The following is a 24,204-nucleotide window of genomic DNA, read 5'->3' as shown; positions in this document are numbered from 1 at the left end:
TTTCTAGTAGAAAATGTGGCATTTGGACCTGCGCTCTTTTATAAGTACTAATCTTAGGGAAAAATAGGTTAACATAAGGGTTTATTAAAACCTTATAAGTTGTATAACTTCTTATTCTTATTAGAAAAAGCCATAATTGCTTTTTTAAAAAGTTTGGATAATTATACTTCAGAATTTTTAGTAAATTACTAAGATGAATACTAGTTATGTCCACAGCAAGGAAAACAATGAATAATTGCTTGTGGTTTGTACTGACAGTCTGTCTTCATTTTAAAAAATAAACCCAAATAACTGATGGAGGTGAATAAATGTCAATGTGCTTGAGTCTGTGTAAGTTCTCTTGGGGGCTGATATATTTAACTATCGTAATCTTGTTAAACTGACATATATCCATTGTTCACATTAAGAAATTAATAGGTTTCAGGTGTTTATTCCTGCTTTGGCAATTACTCATTATTTAATTACATATTTATATGGTATTATTGTTGGCCAGACCCCTTAGACATGAATTACTTTCCTAAGCTAGCAACAGTACTCTGAATATGGGGTATTTGTGTGCGTGTGTGTGTATCCATAAGAACGTTAATAGATTCTTCATATTATGTTTTTGTATGTTGCACATTTTAAGTACCATAGACTTCCTTTCATAAGCTCGAATCTGTTTATCCATTCATTCAAATATTTATTATGCATCTACTAGGAGGCAGTCCCTGTGTTCATCCTGAGTGAAACACACTCCCTGCTCGTAAGAAGCCCGCAAGGAAAACAAAACAAACATCTGTGACAAGGGCAGGGGATGAGTTATACACAAGCTGATGGGCACCTCTCCTTTCTGAATACATACCTTAAGGGAAACCATATCTTAATACTACAACAATTATTCACAAAACAAACTGATGTAGTAGGAATAGTCATGTTGCCTGCTCAAATAAGAACCATCAGAGGGTGTGTACGTGGGTGACTGTCCCACTGAAACCAACTATGGGGCATAAAAAGAAAATAATTCTATGTTACCATTTACTTTATTCATAGTTGCTCTGCCCAGATTCTGAGAACCATTTAGGATCAACTCAAGCTACTAATATTATTAATTCCTAGTCAAGAAAGTTCAGAATTGACTAACCTATATACCTACTGGGAAGTAGTTCTTTTACCTTTCAAAGTCATCAGACTCTACTCCTGAAGCCTGAAAGTCACAGTGGCCTTCCCTGTTTGTTCGGGGTCACAAATCAGGAGTAATGACATTTACATTGCTAATAGACTTTGCTCCAAGTATGTTAACTCCTTGTTTGGGGTAGTTTCTCCTACCTGAGAAAAGCTCATTTGACTGTGCATGAAACTAGCTAATTATCTGAGTAAGAGCCACCCTCACTTTACATCCAGAAACATGCACACATATTAAATCTAGAAATGTATGAAATTATATCTTCCATATGAGAATCAGAACTAATGTGCAAAGCACATTAAAGTATGCATTGTATTAGTTTACCCTGACATATGAAACATGCACACATATTAAATCTAGAAATGTATGAAATTATATCTTCCATATGAGAATCAGGACTAATGTGCAAAACACATTAAAGTATGCATTATATTAGTTTACCCTGCTCGTAATCACCCAACAAATCTGGGCACATTAGGGTATAGTCATTATGGCTGACATAAGCCTATGTGACAATGACCTCTTATGTTAGGCTTTTAAAATCAAGCTAATAGAAAAACTTGTATTTCAGTAGAGATTGAATCCTAGAAAATGTGGAGAACAATTACAAATAATCTCACTTTTCTGTATACCAAATTTTAAGCAGCTAAATATTTGCTTCTCTAATGTTTCTTTGATCACAATTATTAGCAAATGTTGTTATAACATACAATAACATGTTATTAGGTTACTAGTGTTAAGTGAAAAATGAGAATTCCAAACTCAGTTTCCTGTACTAATAAGCATTAAATGACCTCAAAACAAAGCCAGATAACCAAAATATTCCACTGGCTCCCTTAAATTGTAACTGGTAGAATTTAAAATGCATGATAATTGGTAACTCTTTTCATCTGTTGTTTGACCAGGCAAGATAAATATACAAATACAGAGAGAGATGTTGAAGTGATAATTAAGATGCTCATATCTCAATAAAATGTATATTGTGAAATTTATGAGACTTACAAACTTGTAACATGTTTGGAGATCAGTCAATAGCTTATATAATTTGAACAATACTTTTTCCTAAAGTCCAATAAAACATACAAATATGTTTTCAGAGTTAAATTCAGTCAGATTTGATATGTGCTTGAAATTAATAACCAACAATTTTGAACAATTTTCTATGCAGCAGGTGCTATGTAAGTGAATTCTACACATTATATAATCTAATTTTCATTAGAACCTTATGAAGTGGACTCTATGATTTCCATGTCACAGAGAAGATTGAAGAATTTTAGTAAGTTAAGTAACTTTCCCACTTACTGTTAATAAATGACAGAACTTGGATAGAAACCAAACCTAGCTACTCCAGAGCCAAATTCCAGCTCCTATTTGGTCTACTGTAGATTAGGAATTAGAAGGCCTGGTATGGAGTCTCAGTATCAATCATTTATTAGCCTTGAGACTTGGGGAAATCACTGAACTTCTCCAAACTTCAATTTGTTAACATGTAAAGTAGAGCCAAAAAAAATCCCAACCATTCTCACAGAGTTACCATTAGGATTCAAGAGAATAATGTAAGCAAGAGAACTGTCGAATGCTCTACAAGTATCTTATTATATTCTAATATCTTAACATTTTATAACTCCCAAGGCATTTTGTGGGGCCAGATAATGACATTATACCAGGTATCTCATTAGAGAAAGAGACTTTAGGAAGCCAATGAAGCAATCTTTTCCTCTACAATAGGAAATTTTAGACAGGTTGCCCAGGATGGCACCAGAGCAATTATTAGATAAAATGCTCACCCTTTGTGGGTTATGGATTGAATATTTGTATACTCCCAAAATTCCTGTGTTGAAGCCTTAACTCCCATCGTGACTGTGGTTGGAAATAGGGCCTGATAATTAAGGAGATGTTGAATGAAGTCATAAGAGTGGGGCCCTAATCCAATAGGGCTAATGCCCTAATGAGAAGAGGAAGAGACTCTGTTGTCTATTTGAAATCAATATAAGACTGTATATCAATAAAAAATAATAAATAAAAATGAATGAGTGAATGAAAGGGAAGAGAAACCATAGCTCTCTCTATGCCACAGAGAACTACCTACAAGCCAGGAAGAATGTTCTCACCAAAACTGAGTAGCAGGAACTTTTGTCTTGAGTTTTGCAGTCTTCAGAACTGTGAGAAATAAATGTCTGCTGTTTACTGACCCAGTCTTTGGTATTTTGTCATGGGAACCCGGCTAATACAACTATTATCATGTTCACCCCTCATGCTGCCAGTGTCTCCAAAGAGCAGGGCCAACTGAGTAGCCGTGTCCAGCTGCCAGCTGGACAGCAGTGTGGCCTGAAAGATCACATGAGGGGCTGATAATCTGCAGTTGGGGCGGGGGCACAGAATGTATGAATGTCCTAGGCAAGCTTAGCATGAATGGGGCTCAATATAAACTGCTGTGCCTGGAACAAAATTGAGTTCAGCAGGGAATAGAAATTATCCTCAAAAAAACAATCAAACCAAACCAATAGGAAAATGAAAAAAGCTCCAAAGATGCAGTCTCATGTCTGTAAATATAAATTACTGCTAAAAGTTTAAAACTGAATCTAGGCAGAATAAACAGAAAAATTCTGATTAACAAAATTACAACTAGCAAAGGAAAGAATTTCTACATTAAAATATAAGTAACAATTTACTTCATATCTTTCCTTTTTCACCAGGGCACAGTTCCTTCTAAATTAATCTGCAGTTTCCTGAGCTAGAAGAGTAGCTAGCTGATGTCATTCTATATAAAAACAAGTATGCTTTGAAATATTTCTTCTGCCATGTAATTTCCTTACGATGAATATTAATCTTATTTCTTGAGAGTTTTGCTTTAATTTACAAGAAGATAGGCTAGTTTTCAAATGCAAACATAGCTTCTCAGAAAGGTTTATTCTAAATTCGGAGTAATGCTAAAGTCAGAGTTGGTAAGTGTTTCTCCTTAACTTCTTTTGAATCATCTTTCAGATGATTTAAAAAGGACATAATTTGGTGAACATTTATTCTATGTGAAGCACTACTCTAGGTGCTTACGGAAGGCAGGCTGTGCTAGTTTTCTTTTTAATCTCCATGACACCAGAAGTATTAGTTTAGCAAACTGCTTCCCAGATGAAGAAAGCATTTCCCACTTCCCTTGCAGCCAGCTGCGGCCACACGACCAGGTTCCCGCCAATAGCGTATCAGTGGAAGTAACAACTTCCGGGTCAATGCCCTTGGAAGGAAAGGGTTATTTCCTTTAGCTTTTCTCTCTGGATTCTGGAATTGGGGGTGACGTGAGTATGCAAAAAAAGTAATGCAGACCAGAGGTGACTAAGCAAAAAGATAGGGTAGCCTGGGCTCGCAGAAAGCCGTTATACCATTTCTGGATTATTAGTTGAGATAGAAACAAGCCTCTCTCTTGTAGGAGCCACTGTATTCTTGAGCTCTTGTTACAGTAATCAGTAATCTAGCCTATATTTTCATTTAAAGAGGACTGTATATACATCTTGTGAGGTATTACTGTCCCATTTTTACTAGAGAATTAAGGCTTAGAGAGGTTAAAGAACGCTATAATCACATCGGTGGTAACTGGTGAGGCTGGAGTTTTAATCAAGTGCCTTTCTCATTAGATCTTTTTTTTCTAATAGAAAGAAAATTACTCATTTATAGAAAATTCGTACCATACAGCTTTCTAATCCCTGATCTATTAATCTCGTAGGATAATAAAAAGGCTTCAGTTTCCTTGAATTAGAATCAGTACTACAAACCCTTCTTTTTCTAATAAATTTCCTAAGTTTCCAACTCCTCCAGGACCTATCTCTCAAAAAATGTTCCATTAGGAAACTTACGGAGAAACAGTATGCTGGTTCTCCTGGACTGTGAAAGAGAGGGCTAGTCAGAACAGCCTAAAAATTCACAAAATAATGCACTGGAAAACCACTAACTCAGGAACAGATCAGAGGGCTTTTTGGTGTGCATTTTCTTCCTTAGTATTATCCCTAAGTTAACACATAAATTTGTTCTTAGAAGGAACCATATGTGCATTCATTCAACATTTAACATCTATTTGTAGAGGGCCTATTCTATGCCAGGTACTTCCTTAGATAAAGGGAAAATACCTAGAAACAAACTAGACAAAAGTCCCTTCATGCATGGAGATTATACTCAAAGGCATCTACTGCAGGTGACGTCCTACATAAATGAACACAAAAGGTTTTCACTGTGTGCCAGTAATTTGTATTTTTAAAATAAACTATATGTAGTTTTGGAATAATTTTAAATTTCTAGAAAAATTATAAAGTTAATGCAGAGTTCCCATATACCTCACCCAGTTTCCTCTAATGTTGACATCTTATATTACCATGGTACATTTGTTGAAATGCAGAAACCGATACTGGTACATTTCTATTAACTAAATTCCAGACTATTCAGATTTCATTAATGTCCTTTCACTGTCCAGGATCGAGCACCAGAACAGCGCAGTACATTTTCTCATCCAATTTCCTTAGTTTCCTCTAGTCTGTGACAGTTTCTCAGTTGTTCCTTTTTTATCATGACCTTGACAAGTTTGAGGAGGTACTTTGTAAATGTCCTTCAATTTGAGGTTGTCTAATATTTTTCTCATGATTGGACTGTAGTTTGGGTTTTTTGAAAGAATACTGCAGAGGTAAAGTAGCCTTTGATCACTTCATAGCAAGAGACAAATGACAACAATATGACTTCTTACTAGTGATACTAGCACTTATCTCCAAAGATTCCTGGTTGTTTTTGAAACAATTTAGAAACCCAGATCTGGACATTGGATGTACCTGTTGCTCCCAGGATGTCATGGTTTCTAGACCCTCTCAGTAAGTAATATTATTTTAAAAATTAAATAATTTTTGGATGTCAGAACTAATGCGCTCCATTTCTATAAGTTTGCATTAAAATATAGTTAAATTTATTTGAGAATATATACATATACATATATAAATGCACACATATACATGCAAATGCACACACACAAACATACATGAATTTAGAGACAGTAAAATAATGTTAGGTATGGAATGGCAAAGTGATTTCTTGTCATTACTACAGTGTTCTGTGCTTTATATTCTAAGGGGCTACGTTTTAAGGAATTTACACATGAGCGCACTTAATTTAGTAGAATGAATTTTGGAAGGCTCCTTAAAAGAAAGAGGATATCACTTTCTCTACTCTGTCCTCTAATCTGCTGCTTGGCACACAGATGGGTGACTTGGTGCTCTAGCAGGCATTTTGAGGTCCAGGGCCATACTTTAGGCCTGGTAAAGTGTTGAGTTAAAAATATCCTGATCCCTTAATGACTTTGTGGAGACAGTATATAAGCCCTGGATTACAGACCTCCAGACCTCTTTTGTGTGGGAGAAAAATAAACTATCTGTTAAGCCATTTTTATCTGGGCTCTGTTCTGAGTTGAATGCAATTCCTAATTAGTATAAATAGTTTGGAGAAGAGTCAGAGGGAAGTAGCATTTATGGAGTATACTATCTATCAAGTATTTTATATACTTTATTTCATGTAATCATCAAAATAACAGTATGCTGGTAGTTGAGAAAATTAAAGATTAATGACACTAAAACTTGTATTTAGGTTTACACAGACCATTATTGAAACAAAGCCAGAATTTAAGCCAAGTCCTATTTCCCTATCACCACATGCTAAAATGCTCTTTTGTGGTAGGTCCCAGACTTACATTGATTGCTAGCAATGTACAAACACATAATTGTTATACCTCATTCAATGACTAGGATAGTATTTAAGTAAATAAAATGATATGTATTTAAATGTGCAACAAAACAGAAAACATGCATCCATTATTTGAGTCTGCTTGCTTCTCTCCATGGTCAGCACCTCAAATGGCAAAAGTGGCATCAGGCCCTTCAGGAGTGAAACCTCAGAACTTATTGCCCTTAGTCCACATATAAGTATAGTTTTTCTCTCTGGGCTAGAACAGAAAACCATTCAAACCATCCATCAATCTCTCGACCTACTTATACAGTCATATTTACTGAGCATTTACTATATGCTAAGCAACTTGTTACCTCCTGCATATACAATGTTGAATAAGACACAGTCCTCGTTCTCCAAAAGTTTACAGTTTAGTGGGAGAAACACACAAATAAATATGCAATTACAACAGAACGGTGTTTTTCAAGCCCAGCAAATTTTTTTGTACTGGGTGATTGTTTGCTGAGGGGTGTTGTGCACTGTAAGGTATTTAGCAGCATCAGTGGCCTCCACTCACCAGATGCTGGTGGCACCCCAGCCCTATTTTACAACCCAAAGTGTATCTAAGCACTGTCAAATGTGCCCTGGGGGCAAAATCACTCTCCTGTCTCCTATGCCCTCCCTCCCCATTGGGAACTGGGGCAAGAGAGTACAGGCCATCATACAACTGCAAGAGGGGTTCCTAACAACAGTGGCCTGGGGTTACAAAAGTTTTCTGGAGGAAGTGACTTTTTCACGGAGACTTGAAAATATAGTAAAATTCAGCCAGATGAAGTAAATGACTATATGTGTGTTATCTGCTTTTATATGTGTATCAAGAAGGCCTTCCAAGCATGTGCAAAAAAGAGTTCAGTAGAACACATCTCGGGAAATAAAGGGGTTCAGCATGCTTGGAGTGGGGAGGTTTAGCATTCACAAAAGGGAAGTATTAAAAGGTAAGAATGCCTATGGAGGAATTCAAGGATCTAGTCATGACAAAATATGAGACTGTGATAAAAAAGGCGAACATTTGAGGAGGGAGGAGTTCAGTTTTGGAGGTGTTGTATTTGAGTTGCCAACCAAGTAAAATGTCCAACAGAAAGTTAGATTTTCATTTCGGGAGCACAAGGGCATGATTCAGCCCAGAGAATGAACACCATCCAGATGAAAAATTAAGTTGAAGATGAGTGGGGATGGGTAAGAGGAATTTTAAGCCTGAATTCTGACTTCCAGGTTAGCTGCTCACAGACTCCGTTCTTGTTTCAGGCTCTCTGAGGATTCTGGGTATATATGCTAAGCTACCTCATGGAATTTCTGAATGTAAGCATAACTGTATTGTTTTCAACTTTTCACTGTATAGCACATGATTCAGGGTAACTCACAGAACCTATTTACTTGTCTGTGATACGTCTCCTGAATAAAGGGTCAACTTTAATATCTTAATCATTCTGTACTAACATTATAGAGCCCCCTTTAAAAACAATAATCACATTAGTCTAAAGGCAAGAATTCAGAACAATAAGCCATTTTATAAAGGTCTAAAAATATATTTCCATTTAGTGTGTTTATGGAAATCTTTCCTTTGAGAGGTTTTGATTTAGCAGTCTTGAAATAATTAACTCATGGGAGGCAAAAGCTGAAAGCCAGAATATTAGAGATTTTCCTCCTCCATTCAATGATTTTAGAGGAATCACTTCCCTCATGTCTTAGATTCTTCCCCCTCCACTCCATAGCTACTGCTGTCACCATTAACATCTCTCCCATGTGTCTCTCTAAGAGCTTTTTAACTGGCCCCTCCAAGTCTTTGTCACACTTTGCAAGAGTGATCTTTCTAAAATACATATATGAACAGTTTACAAGCTCTACTTAGAAATGTCATGGCTTCTCACAAAATCCAGAATCCTTATGTCAAAGTCTTTTCCACTTGTTGCAGCTATCCTTTGCAAATTTATCTCATATTTACATTCCAGCCCTGCAAGACCTCTATTAGGTCCTGAGGCTTTATGTTGACTTAAATCTACAGGTTACATCCCCAGTCCTTCTGGAAAATGATACTCAAGTGCAGTTCAAGCAGTTTTCTGTAAAGTCTTTGCTAGTCTCCTCTCCCCTACCTGAACTCAGATAGGGCTGACTGCTCTTCCTTTGGTGGCACCCCATGTACCTCCCCATTGGGAACTGGAGCAAGAGAGTTCAGGCCATCATACAATATATTTCTGTATAGTGTCAAGGCCACTTTACTATATGCATTTATTTTTATAAGTGTCTCTCTTATTAAGCTCTCAGCTCCCTGAAGACAGGGACTGCTTTTTCTTTTTTTTGTCTCACTGAAACATGGCAAATATCAGGAGCTCAATAAATATTTGTTGAATGAATCTAGTCCAGAAATATGTTGAATGAATCAGCCTCTATTATTACCAGTGAGAAAACAAGGACCAGAGAAGTTAAATGACTCACCCAAGGTCATTCATCTAGTATGTGAAAGAGTGGGGAATAGAAGCTATAGATGTTGCCTTCAAAGTAGGCCTTTAGCACCATACCAGATGGTCCTCCACATTTGTTAGAAAAGAGGGCACCCAGGCCCCAACTTTGTAGGTTACTAACTTGGTTGAACAAATAGATAGTTTTAAAACTATCTATTTCAGTGACTATTTGATGAGAAACTAATATTTTTTCTCTGGCTGAGTGAAAAAGTGGGCTAGATAATTTTAAAATGACATATCATTTGATTTTAGTCTCAACTTCTGCCCTATGCCTCACCCTTTCAACCTAGTTGACTTCATCAATTAGTATTTACTTGGATAGTTTCAAGATTTCAAAATCCCTGAGGACCTTCCAGCTGAAGGCAAATGGTTACCACATTCTTCTTGTTAAAAGAAGAAAACTTGTCTCAGATTAAGAATTTACTATGAATATTTCATACTTAAATAATCCAGAGTAGGTTAGAGTTTTTGTTTGTTTATTTTCATTACTTAAAGAATCAAAAAGAGACAGTCCTAAATTCTAGGCTCCTTTGGAATTACATGACTATGTTGTCTGATATAAAGGACTAAGTTTGTGCTAGGTTACAATTTTTTTTTTTCTAAATGACCATGAAGATAATTAGCCTGTCCTTTTCATTCATGATTACAAATGAAACAGAACATTTTACTGGTGAATATATTTTATTTGGAATGCTTTAATAGTTCTTAGTATATAACATTAATATGTAAAGGCCCTAAGGAGTCCATTAAAACTCTGCACAACAAGCCACATTTTAATAATGCAGAGACTATGTGAGATGGAAGCCAATTATTGCCATTTAGATAACATAAGTAAAAACAATTTCCCTAAAGAGCTGAAGCTTATAAGTAAACGAGGCTTAAAATGCACGTGTCCTACAGATGGCAGAACTTAACATGAGCTGCAAAAGCACAGGAAAAAGAAAAGATTTAAAAAATTCCCTCCAAACCCAGGCTTCTTTCAAGTCTTCTGCTCAAAAGAGAATCAAGGATACTAATGAATATTCAACTTCCAGTTTCCTCTAAGAATAAATTCCATGTCTAAATCTATGAAGTAAAACAAACTTGTCCTATGTTTAGGTTCTCTCAAAAGATAAAGTGGTCTTTCATATTCCTTTAGGAGTTGATGGTGCTTGAATACATAAAGACTTGACAGACTGTAGTGCAGTTAAAAAAACGAGTGCCATTTTGTTAATGGCAGTTTCTAACCTCTGCTGGAAAGATGAGCATTTTGCAGGCTCTGCTCTCTGGATCACCAAAACTGCCGTTATAAAGAAGTCCTGTTCTGCTTGGGCAAATTTTCATTTCAAAGAAAAGGAATGAATAGCGAGCAAAGAGGATTTTTCTCATCTCTGTGTTGACCATTCCACACGTTGAGATCCAGTCCTGCCACCATTCCTCACATAACAGTGAGGTAGGGGTAGCATTTGAGTTCTGTTAGACTTACCACTCTTCTGGCTAAAATCATCTTCCAACTTCGTCTCCTCTCTTGAGAAGGAGCCTGAGGCCATGAAAACCACTCATTCATCACCTGCCACACCACAGTGATTGTCTGAGCCCACATCCTGGGCTGGCATAATTTGCTTGACAGCCTGGAGGTCAGCCTGCCTAGTGATGGAAGAATCTCTTCTTTCCCATCTGAAGAATCTTTTATTTTCCATTTTCAAATGCTATAAAGCACTGTCCTTTGTGTACATGGATAATGTTCCTGACCTACCATCAGCGGTGGTGAATCTGAAAAGCAAGATGTGCCGATATATAGTAGGGCTAAGCTCGGGGCTACAGGAAGGAAAATGTCACAAAATGACAAGAACTCTTGAAGAACCCTGTGCAGCACTGCAGAGAGAGCTCTGCATTAGTCTGTGCCTTAGGCTTTCAGAAACCTGCATCCATTTGACCCCCACACCTCCAGACTCTGATAATTTTTGTATTTTGGTGTTAGTTTTCAGGCAGATTTCTAATATCTGGTACAGTTTCATACATTGACTGGTACTGCATATATTTCCAGTGACGAACAAACATTAAAAAGTTCTGTCAGGTATCTTGGAAAGAACTGAAGGAGCTGTGTCAACTTTAATTTTGAATGTTCTTGTTACGTGTCACTTTGCCTCTCAGACTTCATGCCAGGGGGGAGTCAAAATCCTCACTACTCCCCAACTGCTCAACAGCATACGTGAAATGAGTAGGGGGCCTAACGCTGACCTACTGGCTCAATTTCTGCCTGTATCAGCAGAGAGCCAGAGACTGACTGAGCCAGCTTCCTGTCCACTCTCCCATCAAACACAAACCAGGTAGAGCTAGCTGCCCAGACACACACATTCCATAGGGAAAGGAGGGCAGCAAAGAAGAGAACAAAAGAAGGTTCAGGAAAGGGAGAGCATGAAAATATTTCTAAAGTGGGCTAATTGCGAAGTTGTATTGGCATTTCTTTAATCCACAGCAATTTCCTGCCAACCCACTCCGGGGGTGGGGAGAGAAACGGCTATTCTCTCCCACCACAGTCAAATCCCAGGTTACATGTCTATTTCGCATTTGTATATATCCATTGACACTGAACCTGATACATGACGAATATTTTACTGTGGGGTCCCAGAATTTAGAAATAAATAACCCAGCTTCACGTCACTTTACTAGTTCCATGAATAAAAAGGAACAATGTCACGGAGACACCATCAATTCAGTTACTGGAATATAAGCAGACTTAAACATTGTGAAATTGTCCCACTTTGGTAATAGGAACTGATTCTATATAAAGATATGCAACAGACAAATTTGAAAAAAAGGATGCTACTGTGATGAGAATGCTTATTGCTAGTGTAAAGCCCAGGTTGGTCTGATTTTTCCTTTGTGAGGCAGATCCAGTTATAGTCAAATATCCAATTCAACATTCATTAAACTGTCACCCCAAGGACAAAAATTATAAAGGGGAAAAATTTAGCAGGATAGTAGAAAGCAGATGTTTACAAAGGGCTGGGTCAACATCCTTTCCATTGTGTAGAATCTGTGTGTAGCCCTAGAGAAGTTACCTAATCTCACCCTGTGAGGAAACTCTTACAGTGGGTCACACCCACCTTACAGGGGTGTCAGAACTGAGGAGGGGAACCGACCTGGAGACAGACCACCGGGGTTTGGACTCACATTCCACAACCTCAGTAGGCCTCAAGCAAGTGAATAATCCTCTCTGTGTCTCAGATCTCTCATTTGGGAGATGGGGTTTATGTTGGAATTTGTTCCGTAGGCTTACACGAGACAGTGTATGCATGGGGTTGAAGCCCAAAGCCGGGCATCTGGGATTTTTTCCTGCACCCATTTGCCTGCTAAATTTATGAACGTTGTGGTGGTGGTGATGGTGGTACTATTATCACTGTTTTATCATCCAGAAAGTGGTTGTGCTCAATACAGAGTGGCCTTATTTCTCCCTTTAAAATTTCCTTTCTGTCCCCTTCTAAGAATTTTACATATTTAATACTACATGAATATTGTTTGCTTACTGAAGCTTTCCCTTTAGATAAATGTTTTACCTGACTCACATTTACTTACTATGACTGAGGGTAGCAAAAATCATAGAAAGTTAAGGTTCAGTGAGAGCTTTGAGAGAGTCTCTAATTATCCAGCTACTTATTACAAAGGTAAAGTATCTCAGAGTGGATCATTTCTACTAAAAACCAATATATATACTTTATAATATATAAAAATGTTACTTTTTGTATTTGGGTAAATATGTACATATATATATATATACACACACACATATATTTTCAAACTTAGAAGCTCTCTTTGTAATCATATGAAATGCTTCTGTGCTAATATTTATTTTTTTCATTGTCTATTTCCCATTTGTTCCACACAAATTAAAATGCTCACTCAGTCCTTTCTATGTTATCTGTAGAGTATGGTTTCAGAATGAAATTTCTTCAGCTTCCCATGGTTCTTAAGTCAAGGAAAAATATGGAGATTTTTATTCAGTGCTGTTTTACTTTAAGTAGAACGAATACTTTGTGACTAGGAGCTCACAGACAGCAATGAAACAGCTCTGGGATGTGTGACACCCCAAGCAGGCAGTAGGAAGGAACCCCGTGGGAGGAACGGGTTCAGCTTGGCTAATACCTCTTTTCCTATATACTTTCTTAAAAGACTTGTAGGGAAACTTCAACTTATTCCCTTCTAAGCAGGGCTAACTGCAAAAGCCTCCAAACTGTTCTACCCAAATGATGATCTCAGCACCTGATGTGGCTTCAGGGGGGAGAGCAAAGCAACTGACCTTTGTTTATACTTTGTTTATACAACTACTTTGGCTTATACTTTACTCTGCTTACTTAACACTAAGAACAAGTTTTCCTTGGAAATTCACACCAATGCCTTCATTATAAATTGGATATAATGGAATGTGTGGGTTGTTCTCATTAATAGATAAACTGAGGCACAGGCAGGGCCTTTCAGTAATTTATCAAGTGTCAGAGCTGTAGACTGAATCTCAGCTCTCTCCGTGGTCCATTCCAAAAGGTCACTTGGAGTCACTTGAACCCTAAAGTCCCTTCTGCTCCAATGACTCTAAATATCAGCTATTTTTTTTTACTGGAAAACAAGGCCCATAGCCTGCCCAACAGTCCATAGTGAGGAAATGTAGTGGTGTCAGCAGTAGTCTCAATGAGAGTCTTGTGATTATAAATTGGGCAGGAACAATATCTTTTCAAAAATTAAACCACTGAAATCTTTGTACATTCTGTTTATGAAGAACAAACAACTATGGATCCCCTTAAAAATGAGAGAACTCTCCTTAAAAAAGGAGACTGGCAGATCTCTCTCCCCCACTGCTCTTCCTCCCTTTTCCACTGTCCTCTAGAAAACCTACAGATCTCCCAGCAATGATGCATTTAGAGCTCTCCAGACCCTGTTCTTCTAGTTGTTCACACAGGCAAATATAATGTCTCTTTGAAGAAAAAAAAAGTTTCCTTAAATAACTGCTTTTTTTATTAACTCGTGAGTATAACACTGCTGCCATTTAATAGTCTTAGCAAACTGCATGGATAAAACACAATTCAATAATAACAATCATAGCATGGGCTCCTTTTTATTCATAGAATGTTTTCCTTTAGCAATAAGCCCACTTCATTAAGAAACAGAATGAAAGCATGACAGTAACCCTGTGCTAGTTCCATAATACCAGAACCCCACAGCAAATTTCATCCTCACTTGTTAATATTGTAAAGGGCAGAAAACATACTGAACAAAAGGACACTATAAGATCTTCGAACAGTGTTTTTTTACAGAAAGAAAAAGCACTACAAAAACTTTCGGAATTATCTTCTATTACTTCATGGTCCAGATGGGGTTGTTGCATTATATCAATTATTAACAAGGTAACAAAATATTAAACTGAAAGTGTGTTGGCTCTAATTGAAAGTGATATGTCTAAACTTCTTATGGAATGTTTTGGCAGCTCTCATCATCAGAAATATCACTCCTGTGTGTCTCTTGTTGTTGATAGCAGTCTGTAGTAGCTTCTCAAAAATCCCCACAACCTTATTTAAGTATATTATCAGTGAACACTGAATTTTCACATGTGAATACTCTCTATTACAATCTACTTAAAGATTCTAAAACTGAGGTCTTTGCAGTGGGCTTTATTTATTCAATTTGCCATTAAAAAATACTACTATTAGAGCAGAAGATGAAGGAAATAAATTATCTGGGATTCGATGAAATTTCTCCAAAATATGAATGCCACTTTCAATAATGATAAGTATGAACTACTTGCTATCGATGAGAATGAAAACCTATTTCAGGGCAAGAAACATTTCCTTATAATAAATACTGAAACATAATAGAAAATAGCCTTTGAAAATTACATGTGAAAAAGAATACTGAAGTATCTGAAAAATACACCACTCTTAATTTTACTTTGTTTGCTAAGTATTTCAAATATTTTCCATTTGAATCCTTTCTTCTTTACCCAATATTATCAGCAGCAATAATATCCTTGAAAAATTCTTTTACAAATCCATCATGAATGTATTTTATACCTCCATTTATATTTCTAAAATAAATTTCAGTAGGATTTTTTACTGGGAATATTTTTTAAATTATGAATAGAAAGATAGACTGTCATTTATTATAATTATCCTGAAATCTTGGTAGTTCAATTTTCACGCATATAAACAAGAACAATTGCTTAAATATTTGAAACCACTCCTATAAAGATACGATAGTTCTGAAGAGGGCACAGAGATTCCAGTGTCAGGAAGGCAAACTGTCCTTGCTGTTATTAATAAGACTCTAATTTTCTAACCTGGTTCTACCAAACTTCAACTACCATCAACATTTTTTAGAAAGTTCCTGCATTTTCTATACCATTTTCTATACCATTTTTCTAACCCATCTTGGTTATTACGACGGTGCCCATGTAATTTACCATCCAAACCAGGATGGTTTTGAGAATGAAAGGAGATGCTATTAATAGGCTTAGACTGGACAGTCCCAATCAAATTGGAGTACATGGGGACCCTAGTTATAGCCAGCTAAATAATGTGATCTTTCTGCTATCATTAAGTTGAAAGAGCCCATATGTGGAGGGCACCTTCTCCAAATGAAAATTCCTACTTCTGGTACACATAAGTAATGATGGGTGGGAGTAAAACAAACAAGCAGATTTCTTTCAACTTTGTAAAGGAAAAGCAGGCAAAAGAGAAGAAAAGACCAGAGAAAATATAAGATCAGTTTCTAGGGGAGGGCAACAGTTAAAAAAAATGCACTCTGCTGTCCCAATTATTTGTTTCTTGCTTTCTTTGAGCCCTTAGCCTGATGGTAAAGGTTAGTAGTTCATTTAGATTCAGATTAACTTTTTATTGTTATTAAGCAGCTCTAATTTCAACTTCATTTAGCATTCACACAAATCTAAATAAATATTAGAATAAGAAGTGGTTAATTCTATCAGGTTTCATTTATGAACAATGCTCAAAGCTATTGTAAAGGGCCCAGTGGGTTCAGATGGCAGCTAAATTCATTTAGCTGTCAACTCATCAACACACACTTTATAATACCTACTTTTTCACGTATGTTACAGCAGGGAAGAGACTCCTCACCACTGCTTGTTTCTAGTCTTCTTTGTGACTGCCTACATCTAAGCCCCAGTGTTCTGAATGTAAGTCATAGAAAATAATACCCTAACATCTGATTTGAGCCAGCCAGTGGCACTTGGCCTGAGGTTGACTCAGTTACTAAAACTACCATCACTTCTGTAAGCCCATTGTAAGCTGATGTTATTTTTGCCATTAGTATTTTTGAAGCTAGTTCAGATAAAGAGGAGGTACATTGCCAAAAATGCTTATTAAGTAAGACTCTCGTGTCAGGACTACTATATCATACAAACTATGATACAAAGCCACTGTCCCAAGTGATAACAGCTGAACTCTCACTATAGGTTAGGCATAACTAGCAGACTGCAGATCTCTGATAACATGATACAGCATATTTTATATATGTATATAAAATATAAGCCGGTGAAAAATAACCTGATTTTTATTTTCACTTAATTTAACATTAATCAGAAAACAGAGAAATACTGTAAAACGTGAAAACTATCACTTAAGAATTTTTAATAAAACCTGAAACTAGGAAGATGCAAATGAAAAATCATCCTTTAAGTATCTAATTTTTTTACTGCTACCTAGAAAACAGAGAATTTGGCTTTCCTAAGTGAAATGGTTTTTCTAGGCCTTCTAAATTTAAATATTAGGCCCCCGGGGGACATAACTGTGGATTTTCAACAGTTATATCAACCTTCTTCTAATTCCTTCCCTGAAAGCTTAAAAACTGCATTTTCTCTACACTCTTGCTGCTTGGGTTCCAGCTGCTACCCAGGCTGCACCAATTAGGGTGCTGGATTAAGGCACAGGGGGAGAGACTGAGGCACCTGGCTGGGATGCTATGGGCTGTCAGGGAGGCAGGAAGAGCATCTCCTTTGAAAGCCTAGTCTGTGATAGGGCTGTAGAAGCCATATCCAGAAAGTCAAGCTGAAAGTTGTTTTTCAGCTGTCCCAAACATTCTGGAAGTCCTTTCACATGTTCCAGTAAATTCCTTTCTTATTGAATTAGCTCATGTGATTTGAACCTTGAGCAATGCATTATCCCTTAAAGTGAGAAAACAAAATTACTAGTTTCCTTTACTTAAAATTAAAAATAAAAAATTGTATGCATAAATTTCTCCCAAGAAATAGAGTGTTAGTCTTCCCACCTTGGCCTATCTTTCATCTTCCTCTAGTATTTTAGCAAACTTAACACATACAACTCCCTCTCTCACCTTTCTGTACCTTGTAATTGCTGCTCTTAAAGGAAACAAAATGATTCAAGTTCGTATGTTCTGGAATGTTACTTTGGCCATTCTTTCAACCCCCTTTCTCCACCCATATATGTTTAAAACACCTAAATATAGGCCACACCATTTATATCCATTTATTCTTATGTAATGAAAGCTAGAGTAAGAAAACAAAAACTTCCCAAATGAACTTTTTCTTTGAAGTGATACTTTAGGTTCAGGTCAATATATGAAGTTTCTATATAGAGTAAACAATTAAATGAATGATATTAATGGATATTCAGGAAAGAGAGGGAAGATTCCATGCCTGTATACAACTATGACTCTCTGAAGGGGAGATTTGAAATCTTCTTCTCTAAGTGTACACTGAGATGAATTTGAATTAGAAAATAACTGGTGAGTTCCCAGAGCCACAAATATGTTCATTTATAACTTAATAGAAATCACTTAGAGAATACAGCATTTAAATACTTCTCCGATCAAGCATTTTCTAAACAGTTTATAAACAGTTTAGGAGTAAATGTATGTAAAAATATCAAGGAATCACTTCTTTTAAATTGTACGAACTAAATTCTTTAGAAAATATTAGTATATCTACTTATTAATGTATATATCTTTACTAGAATTCTATTGAATAACAAATTACCAACAAACTTATTGGCTTAGAACAGCACCCACTTATTATCTCACACTTCTATAGGTCAGCAGTCTAATGGGGCTTGACTGCATTCTTTGCTTAGGATTCAAAAGGCCAAAATCAAAGTGTTGAACTCTGGATTCTTATCCAGAGGCTCTTAGTTCTGCCCTCTGGACTCTTGGTTCTGTCCTCTGGGTTATCCTTCCTTTTTCATGGGCTGTAATAAATATCTTCAGCTGAGTAGTTTTATTAGCTTGCTTCCCGTAAAGTAGAATTTTAGGGTCTAAGCTTTCTTTCACTTTGTACTTTCTCTATTCCTTTCAGTCCAAGCTGGTAGTGTTTCTGCTGATATAATTTTCTTAAGAATTTTGTGGGTCTCTTGGAAATGGTACAAGGAATGGTCTTCATTAAACTGAAGCCACATCCATAAATCTTTCTGAGATAATCCTGTCTCTATCTTTGATTTCTGTTGAAGTAGCTGAGGGCAACATGGATTCCCAGAAGCCTTCAATTTAATTGACAAGATTTATGAGGCACAGTCTTAACTTTTTATGACTGAACACTAATATTTTGATCTTTCAAAGGTTTCATCAAGAAGCTGTCAGCCACTCTTGGCTTTTTTCCTTTTCTCTGCCACATTTTCAGAGGCAATCTTTAATTTTAATGTCTTTTGTTATCTGAACAGGCTGAGAATTTTCTCAGTTAATGGTTCTTCCCTCAATTTATCTCTCTTCTCTTGAATTTTACTCTAAGTAGCAAGAAACAGGCTGCATCTTCAATAATTTGCTTGGAAATCTCCTCAGCGAGACATCTCAGTTCATCTTTCACAAGTTGTGTTTTCCACACAACTGAAAGATATAATTCCACTAAACTTTGCCACTATGTAACAAGGATCTGCATTCTTCTAGTTCCCAGTAACATGTTCCTCATTCCTACTGAGTCCTTACCAGCAGCATCTTTAATGACCATATTTCTGCTAAGAGTCTTTCAAGGCAATCTAGGATTTTCCTCATCATACTGCTCAAAATTCTTCCAGCATTCATCCACTTCCTGATTCCGAAGCTATTCCTACTGTTTAGTTTTTTGTCAATGACAGCACCCTTCTTTCAGGCACCTAATCTATCTCTTCAGAAAGATCCTTTTTCCCTTGGTCCTTGTTCTTGTTCTTTTCTTGGTTTTTGTGTGTTTTTTTTTGTTTTTGTTTTTTCATTTTAGAAAAATTTCCTTTAATTTTTACATGTAATATGCAGTGATAACCACATTTTACAGATGATAAGACATATATATATATATATATATATATTAATTGAAATTTAGTTAACATACGTTCTTTATGGGTTTCAAGTATACAGCACAGTGGTTCAACAGTTACCCATATTATTAAATCCTTACCCCCTCTAGTTCAGTTACTAGATGATAAGATATATTGAAGTAAACACACATGTACTAGAATTTTTTTTAGAGAGAGCCAAAGTACTAATTAAAGGAAATGGGACCATCTACATGCCTCCAAAGGGAAGATATAAAATATTTAAGATATCTAAGTAGGTTGTAGAAATGTAGACAGTACTCTGATTTAACCACAAATCTGGTGTTTATATTTTTCACGGTGGGTTTAGTGTACCATGTTATTTTAAAAGGCATAGCAACACATTAACACAGTTCAGAATCTGCAAAGTATATACGTCCATGAAGTATATACTGATTCAACTGCATTTAACAGATAATATGTACAACATTAGGCCCCTGCTTTTGGGTATGTAGATAGCTTGATATGATGTCAGTGACTTCAAATGCAAAGTTGAACTGTATTCTTCACAATCATTTCCCAAAAGTTAATAGATTCACTCTTGAAATTGGGTTTCCATTAGCTTCTCATCTTCCATCCACCTTTCTTGTGGCCACTCCTCCTGAGCTTATCACATAGATATTTTTGTGCCAATCATTCATGGGGCTTATTGATACAAGTTATATTCTAACGCCATTTTGTTTTCCATTTCAGTGTGGCTTGGTAACATTGGAATATTTCATGAGATAGATATAAAGTACATGCCTTACATGTAGGGGACAATTGGATGATATTACTGCTTTATAGGCCTTTTTGGACTTGGCTTGAACTTCAACTTATATAAGTTGAACTAATTCTTTTCACAATGTGAAGAAATAAAATTCTTCTTCACTAGAGCTCATACACTGAAAATGTCAGTCCAAAGAAAGAATCTTGAAAGAAAAAATTCCAAGTTAGTGAAAGGAAGATTTATAATATAGTTACCATGGTAACTGCAATATACCTTAGTGCAAACTAGTATGAAGTTAGTAAAGTGCTTCTGTATTAGATTTTTAGGATGTAAAACATTCCATTAATACAAAGTTTTGAGGACTCAAAAATATTAGTAAATCTTGATATGCTTTCAAGGAGATATCTTAAAAATATAGCCAAATCTGAACTCCATTAAAATGAGCTTGTTTTCTTGATATGCCCGACTATTCATGTCTTTTGCCATGGCTGTTTCTGGAGCTCCAGTTCATGTTCCTGAATCTGATACAGAAGCACTTTACCAACCACACTCCAGCTTACCAGAGGGTATACTGCAGTTACCATGGTGACTATACTATGGCTGTTACAGTCTATACGGACTGGGTTCTTCCATGAGCGATGCTAAGAGCTGTTGTATTATGGAGCTCACCACAGAGTGTTCCTTGTTCTTCTTCCTACCATCATGGCATGCTTCTAATGTCCTTGGGTTTTATGTGCCCCAAACATGTTAGAACTTTTCTTTGATGAGTGAATCATCTGATATATTTGAATACGTCAAAGATGAAGTCTATTTACAATATACACAATCTGTGTATCCCAGGAATATTCTAGTATATATATTACTAATATATTAGTATATCTAGTAATATTCTAGTATGTGTTTAGTAAAAAAACAAAATCTGTATGGGGGGGCATGTGGGAATGTGCACATGATGCATCAAAAGCATGAATCATATTACACATCATCATAATTTGGATTGGGATTCTGAAAATAACATAAATAATGCCATAGTAAATTCCTTGTAATTAAGACTTCATCTGCATAATGACTTTCAAAAATTCTGACATCTGCTAATAACTATTTGTTTGGCACATCAAAAAATTATCTTTAGAATAGTGCTTGCTCACCAAAGAGTTTATTAAAATTCTTATGGTTCAGAAACTTTATTTTGAAAAAAGAAAAAGCATTTTGCTCTCATTCTTTGGAACACTTTGCCATAAGCAACAAATGTTTAAATTAAATGCTTTAGATTTATATAGTAGAAAGAAGGAAATGATTCCTGAGGGTACTCATAGTGAAAAATTCTAAAATATGTGAGGAATCAGGGTTTAATCCACATACATGGAAAGCACACTTTGACAAAAGGTAGAAAATAGATGAGTAAAAAGAATGTTTTAATCTTTGTATTAGTAAACACTATGTGTGTGTACGTGTGTGTTGTATTTTAAATACCTCTGCAGGAATGTTTAGATTTTTTTGAGTAAAGATGGTATTTGACTTTTCCAACAGATTGCCTGGCTGTAATACTTCTATTTTCTACAGAATCTCTGAGTGATCTAATTACTGGTACACTTGCTTGTGGTTTAAAATATACCCACTTTTTGGATTTAGAAACTGTGTTCTAGCAAGGCTAAGGGACTTGCTCAAAACTATGCTGTTTGCCAAAATGAAGAAAAGAGCAGTGGACTCTTAGACACAGAAGTGACTGGTGGTTACCACAGGTGAAGGGTTGGGGTGGGTGGGTGGGAAGAGGGAAGGAGATAAAAGGGCACAAAAATTCTCAATCATAATATAAGTTGGTCACAGGATGGGAATAGAGCATGGAGAATATAGCCAATGATTCTGTAACATCTTCCTAAGGTGTCAGATAGCAACTGCCCTAGTCAGGGTGAGGATTTAATAACATGGTAACTATTGAACCACTGTGTTGTATACTTGAAACCAATATAAGATTGTGTATCAATGATACTTAAAAAAAAAATAAACTATCCTGTTTGAATTTCAAAGCTAAGACTTACTCATATTTTCTGATTTCCAAAAACTTAAGATATTCCTTTATACAACTTGGTGCCAAGTTCATGTGGATGGAAAGTATTTTAAAAAATGAAAGTTAATAGAAGCAAAATAAGAATTCCTGATAAGCTTATATTGCACATTGTCATATCAAAACAAGAACAGCCAAATGTTTCATGTCAACTGATTGCCAAAATTTCTCAGTCACTGGTGAATTAATGGGCAAAACTTAGAGGAACTCTTTTAAACTTCCTTAACATTTCCTCCAAATAACTAAAAAATAAGAATACTTTTTATAGTTTTATGTGGAACTATTTTCTCCCTAAACTTTGTCTGCTAAAACTTCTCCATTAAAGGAGATTCTCCTTATTTAAATGTTATAGCACTATATGTTAAAAGAGTGTTTTTCTGAATGTGGGTAGCTAGTAAATTGGATAACAAAACCAGTTTCCTGGTATTTCTTAAACCCCAAACAGGTATACTGGTAGTGATTAGATCAGCCAAGGGATTTCTGTAGTGTTGACATGGCAGAGCAAAGCAGTCTTGGAAATTCAAATACCATTCTGAAGATGAGCGGTAAGCAGGTTTGATAATGGTATAAAAAGTAAGGGTGTATGGTGATGCAGCACAAAATTTCTTCTACTGCTCTGTCCAGGTGGGTGGCTCCTGCCTGTGGACTATGTTGGCCACTTTGAATACGTCTCTCCTGAGGAACAGGGAGGTGTCAGAACATGTGTCAGCCAACCTGAATCTTGATCTCACATTTGTCATGCTATTTGTTGGTTCATTAAGTAAACTTAAGGGAAACAACTCTAAATGAAATTTGAGTCTTCATTTGTGTCGGTCTTCCAGTCCAGACCAGATTTAGCAGTCAGCCTGACTGAAAGGCCAGCCCAGCTATCATTGCTAGTGCCTGTTGGCAAATGTAAGGGTTACAGTGTAACAAATCCAATCTGAATTCTAATAATGGTGTCAAGAAAGAAACTAACTCCACTATATTGGGAACCAAATTCAAAACATTCAAAAACAATGTGGCATTTCCTTAAAATATCATTTTAATATGCAATTAAAGAAGGGAATTTACCATTTTAGCTGAAAACTACAAAATGTAAATTTAAAAAATACAAATGTGAAAAAAACAACTACAAATGTAAAAAAAACTACAAGTTCGACAATATGGTAAATTACTTCTGAAGAGTCAACCAGAACAAATCTAATGATACACTACTCAAAGAAGTATCGCAGACCTTCCTAAGGTGACTACACCAAACAAAAAAATATTTATCTGAATATCTAAGTCTGGGGATGTTATCATATATCCATTTCTATGTCTTTGGGTCAAATATTTTATCTTCAAATCTCTGAGCAGTATTTTCCTTTATATTGAAATAAAAGAACAATTTCTTATACTGATTCTGCAGAGGGGCATAGCCATTTAAATTGCTTCACTTCTTGTTTCATATGATACTGCTTGTTTACACAGCAGTCTTGACTACTACACTGTGAATTTTAAATAAGGCAAGAACCATCCTGTATTATTTATTTTTCTTCCTCCATCATAGGAACCAGCACTTGGTGAGTGCCTAACAAAAGTTCCCAGAATTATATTACTCTCGTACAAATACCTACACACCATTTAGGAAAAGCATTTCCAACTCCCACTTTGCCTATCTAATAGCAGCATTTAAACACCCACTATAGAAGGGTGCAGCAGAGTTTCTCAAAAGTTTCATGAATATATGTGGATAGAACAAAAAAGACAAGTGTAAGTGTCACTGAAAATACATAGGCCATTTCATTCTGGGATGAATG

At 36.1% G+C, this 24,204-nt stretch overlaps 1 protein-coding gene across 8 annotated transcripts in view; it reads right to left on the bottom strand.

Annotated features, from left to right (window-relative positions):
• The window catches only part of ZNF385B (zinc finger protein 385B), a 438,948-nt gene that overhangs the window by 124,805 nt on the left and 289,939 nt on the right, over positions 1–24,204 (bottom strand). The window contains exon 1 of one of the 8 annotated variants that reach the window (XM_037000375.2): positions 16,435–18,234. The exons of the other annotated variants lie outside the window; for them this stretch is intronic. The gene's annotated coding sequence lies outside the window, so the exon portion shown is untranslated. Of the gene's footprint in view, positions 1–16,434; positions 18,235–24,204 lie in introns of those variants that run through there. 8 annotated transcript variants of the gene reach the window in all.

Source organism: Manis javanica, chromosome 12, assembly GCF_040802235.1.
Source record: "Manis javanica isolate MJ-LG chromosome 12, MJ_LKY, whole genome shotgun sequence".
Classification (NCBI taxonomy): domain Eukaryota; kingdom Metazoa; phylum Chordata; class Mammalia; order Pholidota; family Manidae; genus Manis; species Manis javanica.
The sequence above is the reverse complement of the archived record's forward strand: the minus strand, read 5'-3'. Positions and strand labels throughout refer to the sequence as shown.